Below are 12,630 nucleotides of genomic sequence, written 5' to 3' on the forward strand. Positions count from 1 at the left end.
TATATAGCATTTTAAGGTTTGCGAAGTGCTTTACAAATTTTTTCTCATTTCATTTTCACAATAACCCTGGAAAGTAGATGTTATTATTATCTCCACTTTAAAGATTAAGAAACTAAGGTAGATAGAGGTCAAATGACTTACCTGAGTCACATAGCTAGTGGCTGAGGCCCTGTTTCTATTCAGGCAAAGGTGAACTGTCTGACAAGGCTGTGGTTCCATCTCTGGTATTCTGTCAAGACATTGCCAAAATATATATTAACCAGAGATTTTTAATGGAATTATGATCCTATAATCCCCATTACTTATTTGTTACCCATCAGGGAACCTCAGTAACATAAACCCAGAGAGTTCTTTTCCATTGTATGCAGAGATCAGGTGGTTCTATTAAGGGATTTTTGTAGTCTTTAAAGTCTATTTCTTTTAGCGATTACAGATTGATTTTAATCATAACTCAGCTAGCAGGATTTTCCTGGTGTATGCTTTCTTAAATTTACAGGGCTTGGTAGAACAGGAAAGAAACAAATGAAGGCAATGTCCTGAACAATAACTTAGATATTTACTCAGATAGTTAATCATTAAGAGCCAAAGTTCTTTTTCTTTTGAATTTAGACAAACAAGAAAAGAGCTTGTCATTAAATAGTTCAGTATTATACTCTCTCTGTACATACTGGTGAATGTATCAGAGGACCTAGATTTGAACTAGGTACCGCCACCAGTTTGGACCTGCTCTAGGCCCTTATTAAATTTTCAATGTTGGCAAAACTGATTTGCTTTGCTAATTTTCTGGATTTAAAAAGTGCTAGTAATGTAGATTAAACTTAGAATTGTGTCAAGGAAGGATATTACATATATTCATATGTGTATAACACATATACACACATATACACATTTATACATACACAAATATATACATATATACACATACATATATGAGTGTGTTTTTAAATTTATTTTATCCCCCCATAAAGAACTTGATAAGTATTTACCAGTATATCTCTGGTTGGAATACAGGTGGCTACATACTAGATATTTGACTTTGGAAAAGTCGCTTGCCTCTCTGAGCATCAGATTCTTCACCTATAAAATGAAGTACTTCAGTTAGATGATCTTTGGAGTGTCTTTCAATTGTGAGTTCTACAATGCCCTCAGTTCTAAGAATTTCATAGAGATGCAGTGCCTGGTAAAACAATGTTGGTTTATTCCATTATCAACTTTTTAAAGTATCTCATTGCCTTTTAGTAGGATATTTTGTAAACTGTGATGCATAGAGACTTTAGGACTGACATTGTGTACAAAAACAAAATGAACAAAAACACAAACATTTATAAAATTAAGTCTAATAATCCTCTCCAATACAATCTTGGCAGACTAGGAGGAGATACATGAAATCTTTCTTGCCATTAGATAACCCTTTGATAAATTCTGTCTCTTCCACATCTTGTTCAATTAACTTAAAGAAAATTATTGTTCCATTGGAGGCATATCAATCAATTGCATGACAAAAGTGACAGGTGCATTTAGTAAAAAGATCTGAAACTGACATTCTGCATGTTATACCTATCATCTCCTCATTCTGAATTTTTTCATCTTATGTTTGCACAGAAAAAAAAATCACGAAAAGTGATAATTTAGAAAAAAAAAGAAATATGGTCAATAAAAAAAAGAAAAGGCAAAACAGATCACATGACTGATGACAACACATGAATGCAGCTTTTTTCTGGAAAGCTGTACTCCCCTTTAATCATTAAATGTCTTCTTCCTCTTTAATGTCTACTAAAATACTGAATAGAGCACTGGGCCTAGAATCAGGAAGACCTATTTTAAAATTCAGGCATTTAGTAGGTGTATGTGTGGGTCTGTGTGTGTGTGTGTGTGCGTGCAGGGGAAATTGGGCTCTAATTTTGAAAATATAGGGTGCAAAGGGGTAACACAGCTCCTACTGAGTAGGACTGGTAGACTACTGGTAGACTACTGGTAGACTTCCTCAGCAGTCTCATGAAGCTTTCCTTCTGTGTAGCTTTCTGCTGGGCTCTTAGAGTTGTGTTATGGTTTTCAAAATAGTACACATCTCCACCCCAAAGTAGTTGAACTTCCCAGAGCTGCCTTTCCTCACCATAACTATTTTGTTCTTTGGGTACTATTGCTCCTGCTGCCACCACTATTTGCTTTGATCAGAAGTGTAAATATTCCAAACCTTTAAAGTTTGCAAGGTCTGCTTTTGGGACAGGAAAGGGAAGGAAGGGAAGCTCAATCCCTTACCGGGCCCCAGACCTCTTGTTATAAGCAGAAAGGGTTAAATGCCTCCTATTAGCATCTCTCCTCTGATAATGCAACATCAGAGAGGTGTGTCCAACTGTCTCAAGTAATCATAATACATTTTCCCTGTACATGTGAAATCACCTGATTTTATCCAGACTGGAAGCATTACACTCCTCCTAAATTGATTAAAAACTAGTTCACACCTTGATGGATCTATTGATTCTATAAATCAAAGAGGCATTCTTACCTGACAGAGATATAAGGGTATAGAAAATTTTGTTAGTTAAGTTAATTGGGGTGTGGTGGAGCATTCAACTTACACAAAGTTCAGAGAATTTAAGTCATTTGTCTACTTTCACCTGGCTATTAATTTGCACAGAGCTTAGATTCAAACTCTATACCCAGAACTCATTCTCCTATCTCAAGCTATCTTTTCAATGTGTACTTGAGATATATGAACTATACTGAACAGTTAGACAGCTTGCCATAATGTATAGACTGCCACACTTAGACTGAAGAAAATTTGAGCTCAGATCATGCCTCATAAATTATCTCCCACAGGGTCACAGCCAGTCAGTCTCAGTTTCCTCATCTATAAAGTGGGGATAACACTAGCCCAAATTGCATAAGATTCCTCGAGGGATCAAATGATATATGTAAATTCTTTTATAAACTTTAAATCATTATGCAAATGTTAAGTACAATTAATTGAATTGAATGAGTTAAGTGGAGATTTAGAAACTGTTCAGTAATTTGGTGTACTGTTAGTAGAAAAATCTACATTTTTCCCTTGTTTATTTAATCATAATTGTTGAATAGTTGCATTAGCTTGCTGCAGTCATAATTGACTAGATTCTCCATCTTCCCTCAGAGAATTACAATTATTTTTGAGGTCTGTCTCCAATTTTACCCCTCTCCAAAAATTAAGTTTCATTCTAGGGTACCAACATGAGGCAACTAGGTGGCATTTGGATAATGTTGGACTTGGAGTAAAGAAAGCCTGAATTCAAATTCCTACCTGAGAAACTTGCCCTCAGAGGTTACTTTATTTGGGGAGAATGTTTCTTCCAAATTCATGATGCCCAAGTTCATACACTCCCTCCACAGTAACTATTTAGAAGAAGAAAACCTAGCACTGAATGTTTTAACTCTTCAGAGACAATATTAAAATGGAGGCCTAAAGCTGTCAACATGTAGGCCCAGTACTGCTATCTTCTATATATCTATTTCATTTTACTTTGGTCCAAAATCACTGAAGCTTTTTCTCTGATTCCCTGATTCACTCACAGTCTAATATGTCTTCAATACATAATTGTGAGTTTATTTTCATAATGAAAAGAGTGGAAAACAATAAATATTAAATCAAAATGAATAATGCTATTTTCTTCACACACATAAGCAAACATGCATGCATGCATACCTACATGCATACATAAATTAATGAAAAATGAAGCCAAATGTTCCCTTATGTCATAACCACAAACATTTTTTCTCACTTCTCAACATAATTTCCATCCAAAAATATATTAATTTATATGAATTATTAAATTGGTATATGTTTGAGATAGGCAAAAAACAAATTGATACTAAGTTGGGCCAACAATTGAACAAAAGGAAGCTGATGAGGGTAGATTACATTTGTGAAATTGTACAATGCTTTTGAATTATTCCAAATGCTGCTATTTTGCAAACACACATATATAGGTGTAGGTACATATGTATATGTGTGTGGGGAGAGAGGCAGAGAGAGAAAGAGACAGAGATACAGAGAGAGACAGAGACAGAGAAAGAGAGAAACAGAAAAAAAGACAGAGAAAATGAGAGATAGCAACTTTCTATGCATATGTTCTTTCAGTGATGTTCTATGATTAAAAATCTTGGAGCACTACAATTTCCAATGTATTAAAGATTTAGATAATCCAAAGAGGAACAGAAAAATGCATAGTATGAATAAGTAGGCTGCAGTCCATTTCTAATGCTAGTTTTATATGCTTAGGAAATAGCATAATGAGTATTATTGAGGAACAGGGTATGACTCGAAAAGGAAGTGAGAATGTCTTATATCACTGATTAAAGACATACAAAATAAAGCAATTTATGCCTATCAGATTGACAAAGATTACAAAAAAAGGGAAATTATGGGTATTGGAAGGGTCATGGAGAGAAAAAAAAGACATTAATATACTATTTGCAAAATTGGAAATGGTTCCAAACATTTTGTAAGGCAATTTGCAATTACTCCCCAAAATAACTTAAACTTTATATAACATTTGATCTTAAGATATCCCTGTTAGGACTATAATGCAAAGAGATCAAAGAAAGAGACAAAATGATCCATGTAAAAAATATTTATAGCTATTCTTTTTTGTAATAAGAAAGAACTGGAAAAGAATGGGGTCTTCATTAATGTGGAAATGGCCAAACAAATTATATTATGTTTGTGATGGAGATGGTGTCAGAGAAATATCAATAGACATATGAACTGATTTAGAGTTAAGTGAATAAAAACAGGAGAACTTTTATATGGCAACTACATTGTAGAGACAAACAACTTTGAAAAAATACTTGATTTCTGTGTACCCTGGTCACTGCAATGACCAATTGCAATTTTTGAGGGCCGATGGTGAGACTTGCTACTTAACTCTTGGTAATGATTTCATGATACAGAATGAGAAATATATTTATGCAGATGTACAATATAAGGAATGGTTCTGATTGACTAGAATTTTTTTTCCAATAAGGAACTGGTGACAAATAGGGAGGGAAAAAGTTTTTGAGTACATATATATACATATATATATATACACACACACACACACATACGTATATAGGTATGTACATATATACACACACACACATATATATATACACATACATACATACATATATACACACATATATACATATATGCATTTTAAGAGGTGGATTTTAGCCATGGCAGGCAGGAATAAGGAATAAACAGGCAGTAAACTTTTATCCTTGAAACATAAAGAGACCTAGAAATCAACTTGGGGCATCATCTTTGCAGAACCTTTGGAAGAATTTTGACAATAACAGGGAAGGATGAGAATACATAGGTTCAACTCAATTCAATTTAACAAGCATTCATTGTGCTAGCTAGACCCAAGGAAAGGGAGGGAAAAGAAAGGGAAGGAAAAGGATGATAATGGAAGGAGCCTCTATACAGATGATTGGAATAACCTAATTGATAATGTCATAGATTGATAATATAATAGATAATATATATGTCTTAATATATGTGTAAAACTGCTCTGAAAAAACACTGTGTTGAATAAACTGTTTTTAAAAGTACTGTTGTTAAATGTATAGGTTACCTGAAGCATGGTGTGGGGGGAGGGGAGTAGAGTGTGGAGGAGGGTTGGGTAGAAATGAAGAATGGAAGTCTATCTTCACCTACTAAAACTAACATATATCAGCACAGCAATTTGATTTATTAAACATTATGGGTAAAACATTATGCTAGATTTTAGAAATGCTGAGACAAGCTGGGGCTTAGCTTCTGCTTTCCAAGTGTCTAACAAAAGTGGTGGTGGCCTCACTGGTTATGTTGTATATCCTTCATTTTTGAAGGGGACCAATGATATCATTAGGTTGATGTCTTGACTTGCAGGTGAATTGGATTTAAGGGAAGTAGAGTTGTGCAAAGTCATCAGCCTCACTCTCTTCCAAAGTCTATGAAAATTCAATGTCAAGGCAAAAGTCAAGATGACTGGCAATGACTTGGGATGCAGTGGATACCATGGACATCTTCAATTTCTAATCAAGCTCTGAGAGCCTCCACAGCACCTGTTTCTTCTGCCTTCATGGCTGTCGGAACAAATTGTTCTCATCTGTTCATTCCTCCGAGGAAGTCTTCACATTACTGAGGTAGACATACCCCTAACTCAATGATGGGCTTGAGGCTTGTCAGTTACCCCCAACCTCTTGATGATTAGCTCATCTGCCGAGACAATTTTACTGATCTGTGTTGTTACAGCTTCTTGGAGCCATAAATGAGAGTTGGATGACAGGTGGACACGGAACTAGCACCTCTGGTGTGAAAACTTGCTGAGCCCTTTTCTGGGCTGCTTATCCAGTCTCCCTGGCACAAAGACAAAAAAAAGCATAAAATAAAAAAAAAAGTGTGGTAGAGCAGAAGAGGGAACTAGATAAAGTTCTGTATGAAAACTAGAAGAGAAATCAAGGAAGACTTCATGAAAGAGGTTACACTGGAGTTGGACCTTGAAGGAAGACAAAGAAAGCAGAAGGCAAATTTCTGAGGAGATGGCAGACAATTTCTATCTATTACTGGCCAATCATTTTGAGTAAGGAATGGCATAGCCAGAACACTAGCCTACAGAATCAGTCTCTCCCTTGGTGGAGTCTTCTCTAATAGTTTACCTTTCTCGATCTTAAATATTATCCTCGTATAACTTAAGAGTTATTTACCCAGTTGTTATGCTAAAAGATGAACTCCTTAAGGCTAGACATTGGCATTTTTTCCTACTCCCCAATTTCCTGATCTTCAAAAGAAAAGTAGAAAACACAGTGCTCACTTGAGTTTGATCATTGGATTGAATTTAGCTATTGAAATCATTTGTGTTTGGTGGAAATATTTTGTTTTTATGTGATTTTCAGTTAAGAAATCCAACTGATTTCCTCTTGCATTTTATTTAAAGAGAATTCAAGATTATGGATGGGCAAACTAGAGCCAAATCTGTGTCCTCAATACAAACTAAAGTTAAAAAAAATCAAAGCATTTCCAAGGGTATAAGTAGTTCAGTTAACTTTACTTTAAAAAAATAATCAAGAAATTGCATTGCTGAAATGGATCAGACATGGAGGCAAAAATCTGACGAGAAACTCACACTACACTAATGTTTGCAGCATAATTTTCACATCAAAGAACTTCAAATAAGATTTTTGGCAAGTATTTTAACTTTTAGCAATACCCTAGTGTCACACATTTCCAGATTTATGCATGCCTTGTTTTGAGTGAAAATTACTGGGCAATAGCACTTCTCTCTTGACATCACTATGATATCTGGGACCCTAAGGAAAGCCCCAATTCACATAACAGGAGGATTGGCATGAAAACATCACCAGCAGATGGACATCCTAGAACTGTATGATCTATTCCAATTAAAGAGCAAAGTAATATAAGATAATGAAAGATTCACTGACCACAACTGCATACTTCTGGGGAAAATCCAGGATTAGAACTAGAGCTATCTGAAGGTGAAGTTGTCTGTGTAAGATTGGTTAAGTAAAGAGTTAAATAAGTATGTGAATAATTCATAATTGGTCTCTAGTCTCCAATCTACCATTGACAAGCTATATGACTTTATTTTAATTGCTTAACCAATTTGAGAACTAGTTTCTTCATTTTTAAGATGAGGTGGTTGGAATGAAATGGTTTCCACAGCCCCTTCCAGTTCTAATAAAATTCATTCAGGCATCAGCATCTGAATTTCTAACCTAAGTTAGGTACAACTTTATCTTTTAGTTGTTGTTTTTTTTTTTTAATTCTTTGAGAACGAAGAAATAAATCCAGGTAAATATAGTGTCTTCATTATGCAAAAATAATAATAGTCAATAGTTAGATAACACTTTGATGTCTTACAAATTTATTTAAGTGTTGTTGTTGTTCCATTGTTTCAGTACTGTCTGATTCTTTGTGACCCCATTTGAAGTTTTCTTGGCAAAGATACTGGAATGGTTCACCATTTCCTTTTCCAGCTCATTTTATAGATGAGAAGCTGAGGCAAAAGGGTTAAGTGACCTGTCCACTTAACTTAGCCAGTAAGTATCTGAGATCACATTAAAACTCAGGAAGATGAAACTTCTTGACTCCAGATTCAGCACTCTATACATTGTGCCACCTAGATGTCATGTGTATCTGGACACACATATCTATACATATATATTTGTATATATGTGTGTGTATATATATATATATATTCACCCTATTTAATCTTCACAATGACTCTGTGTGGTAGATATTATCATTATCTTCATTTTACAAATGCAGAACTGAGACTCAGAGAAATTAAGTCACTTGCCCAGGGTCACACATTTAGTATGTGTCAGAGATAGGATCTGAATCCAGCAATTTTTGAATCCAGGGTAAATTTTCAATCCATTGCCCCACAAAAACTGAAACCATATACAATCAAGAAATTTTGGCAGGTAATCTGAGTATAGTTTGGTAGAGAAAGAATATTGTCCTTTAGGATATTTTATGGGGAATAAATAGGGAATGACAACTATTTTTAGTTTTCAACATTCATTTCCACAAGATTTTGAGTTCCAAATTTTCTCCTCATCTCTCACCTCCCCCTACCTCAAGACAGCATGCATTCAGAATACCCCTTCCCCCATCTGCCCTCCCTTCTATCACCCTCCTTCTCTTATCCCTACTTTCCTGTGGGACAGATTTCTATACCCCTATGTCTGTATCTTATTTCCCAGTTACATGTAAAAATAATTTTTAACATTAGTTTTTAAAACTTTGGGCTCCAAATTCCTTCCCTTCCTCCCTCCCCACCCACCCTCATTGAGAAGGCAAACAATTCGATAGAGGTTATACTTGTATAGTCATGCAAAATACTTCCATAATAGTCAAGTTATGATAGACTAACTATATTTCCCTCCATCCTATCCCTCTCCTTGCTTTTTTTCCTATTCTCTCCTTTGACCCTGTCCCTCCTCAAAAGTGGTTGCTTCTGATTACCACCTCCCCTAATCTGCTTTCCCTTCTATCATCCTGCCCTCTCTTATCCCCTGACCCCCTTTTTTCCTGTAGGGTAAGATAGATTTCCATACCCAATTGAGTGTGTATGTATTCCCTCCTTAAGTCAAATCTGATGAGAGTAAGATTCACTCATTCCCTCTCACCTCCCTCCTCTTTCCTTCCACTGTAAAAGCTTTTACTCACCCCTTTTATGTGAGATAATTTGCCCCATTCTACCTCTCTCTTTCTCCTTCTCACGGGACAATCCTCTCTCACCCCTTAATTTTTATTTTTTAGATATCATCACTTTATCTTCAACTCACCTTGTACCCTCTGCCTATATATACACACACATTCATATACACATACATATGTACGTATACATACATACATATATACACACATACATATACATACACACATATACATATATATGTATATATGTGTGTATATATATCCCCAATTACCCTAATACTGAGAAAGGTCTCATGTGCTACAAATATCATCTTTCAATGTAGGAATGTAAACAGTTCAACTTTAATAAGTCTCTAATGAGTTTTCTTTCCTGTTTACCTTTTCATGCTTCTCTTGAATCTTGTAGTCAATTTTCTATTCAGCTCTGTTCTTTTTGTCAAGAATGCTTGAAAGTCCTCTATTTAATTAAATGTTAATTTCCCTCCCTGAAGGATTATACTCAGTTTTGCTAGGCAGGTGATTCTTGGTTTTAATCCTAGCTCCCTTGACATCCGGAATATCATATTCCAAGCCCTCTGATCCCTTAATGTAGAAGCTGCTAAGTCTTGTGTTACCCTGATTGTGTTTCCACAATACTTGAATTATTTCTTTTTGACCCCTTGCACTATTTTCTCCCTGACCTATAAACTCTGGAATTTGGCTATAATATTCCTAGGAATTTTCCTTTTGGGATCTCTTTCAGGGGGTGATCAGTGGATTCCTTCAATTTCTCTTTTACCCTCTGGTTCTAGAATATCAGCATAGTTTTCCTTGATAATTTCTTGAAAGATGATATCTACACTCTATTTTTGGTCATGGTTTTCAGGTAGTCCAATAATTTTAAAATTACCTCTCCTGAATCTATTTTCCAGGTCAGTTGTTTTTCTTTTTTTTTTTTTAATTTTAAATTTATTTATTGTTAGTTTTCAACATTTACTTCCACAAGATTTTGAGATCCAAATTTTCACCCCATCTCACCCTTCCCCCCACCCTAAGATGGCATGCATTCTGAATACCCCTTCCCCTAGTCTGCCCTACATTCTATCTCTAGCCCCCTTCTCTTATCCCCTTCGCCTTCTATTTTCCTGTATGGCAGGATAAATTTCTGTACCCCATTTCCTGCATTTCTTATTTCCCAGTTGCATGTGAAAACATTATTTTTAAACATGCGTTTTTAAAACTTTGGGTTCCAAATTTTCTCCCTTCCTCCCTCCTCATCTACCCTCATTGAAAAGGCCAGCACCTCAATATAGGTTATGCATATGCAGTTATGCAAAACACTTCCATAGTAGTCATGTTGTGAAAAACTAACTCTATTTCCCTTAATCCTATCCAGCCCCCTCATTTGTCTTATTCTTTCTTTTGACCCTGTCTCTCCTCAGAAGCATTTGCTTCTGATTACTCCCTTTCCCAACCTGCCCTCCTCTCTATCATTCCCCTGCTCTCTTGTCCCCTTCTCCTCCCATTTTCCTGTAGGGTAAGACATATTTCCATACCCAATGGAGTGTGTATGTTATTCCCTCCTTAAGTCAAATCCTATGAGAATAAGATTCACTCATTCCCTCTAGCCTTCCCCTATATACGCCTTCCGCCTTTCCACTATAAGAGCCTTTTCTTTTCCGTTTTTTTGTGAGAAAAATTACCCCATTATACCTCTCCCTTTCACCTTCTCCCAGTATAATCCTCTTTCACCCCTTAATTTTATTCTCCAGATATGACCCCTTCATCTTCAATTCACCCCATGCCCTCTATCTATCTATCTATCTATCTATCTATCTATCTATCTATCTATCTCTATATCTGTATCTATATATACATATATATAATTTTTTTCCACCAACTACCCTAATACTGACAAAGGTTTCATGAGCTATAAATATCATCTTTCCATGCAGGAATGTAAACAGTTCAACCTTAATAAGTCTCTTATGATTTCTCTTTCCTGTTTACCTCTTCATGTTCCAATTGAGTCTTATATTTGAAAGTCAAGTTTTCTATTCAGCTCTGGTCCTTTCATCAATAATGTTTGAAAGTTCTCTATTTCACTGAATGACCATTTTCTCCCCTGAAGAACTATACTCAGTTTTTCTGAGTAGGTGATTCTTAGTTGTAATCCTATCTCCTTTGCCCTCTGGAATATTATATTCCATGCCCTGCGGTCCCTTAATGTAGAAGCTGCTAAATCTTGTGTTATCCTGATTGTTTTTCCACAATACTCAAATTGTTTTTTTCTGGCTGCTTGTAATATTTTCTCCTTGACCTGAGAAATCTGGAGTTTGGCTATAATATTCCTAGGAGTTTTCCTTTGGGGATGCCTTTCAGGAGGAGATCAGTGGATTCTTTCAATGTCTATTTTGCTCTCTGCTTCTAAAATATCAGGGCAGTTTTCCTTGATAATTTCTTGAAAGATTATGTCTAGGCTCTTTTTTTGATCATGGCTTTCAGATAGTGCAATAATTTTTAAATCATCTCTCCTGGATCTATTTTCCAGGTCAGTTGTTTTTCCAATGAGATATTTCACATTGTCTTCTTTTTTTTTTTCATTGTTTTGGTTTTGATTTAAAATTTCTTGATTTCTCCTGGATGCTATATGTCAAAATTTCCCTTAATTTCTCCTGTTTTTGTCACAAATACCTGTGAATTAAAAATTCAAATTTTTAATGTCATCAGTTTCCATTTTCCCATTCATATTCTGAGCTATAATTATTTGTTGTATATTTTCCTCCTTCCTCTTTATATTCACTATTTTTTTCACTCTTTTCTTATTCCTTCTCACTCTTCTGTTTTACTTCTACTTGCCACCATGCCCTCCTATTCCTTAACATACCTACCTTTCCAAGTATCCCAATCTTATCATCTTCCTCCACCTTATCCCTTTGCCCTCTCATTTCTTTCTAAATGAAGAAGAATTTTATACCTTTCTAAATGTATATGTTGTTTCCTCTTTAGCCCATTGCCAATGAGAGTAAGGTTTCAGCACTATCAGCCCTACCCTCTCCTAGTTTCTTCTCTATCATTTTTTTTCCTTTTTTAAACCTCATTTTTATGACATAATTGCTCTTTTTAGAATCACTCCAACATATTCAACTCAGCCCAAGCCTTTCTTTCAAGCTACTTAAATAGTAATGACAGTTGCAATAGAACTCGTGATATTTTCATTTCTAAGAAATAGAAGATTTGACCTTATTGAGTCCTTTATAATTGATCCTTAATGTTTACTTTATATTTCTCCTGGATGTTATATGTCAAATTTTCCCTTAAGTTCTGCTATTTTTGTCACAATTACCTGGAAGTCTTTCAGTTCATTAAATGTCCTTTTTTCCATTCAGAATTACATTTACCTTTACTAGATAAGTTAGCCTTGGTCATAACCACAACTCTTTTGTTCTGTGAAATATAGTATT

This window comes from Vombatus ursinus, unplaced genomic scaffold, assembly GCF_900497805.2.
Source record: "Vombatus ursinus unplaced genomic scaffold, bare-nosed wombat genome assembly UNPS02014791.1, whole genome shotgun sequence".
NCBI lineage: Eukaryota > Metazoa > Chordata > Mammalia > Diprotodontia > Vombatidae > Vombatus > Vombatus ursinus.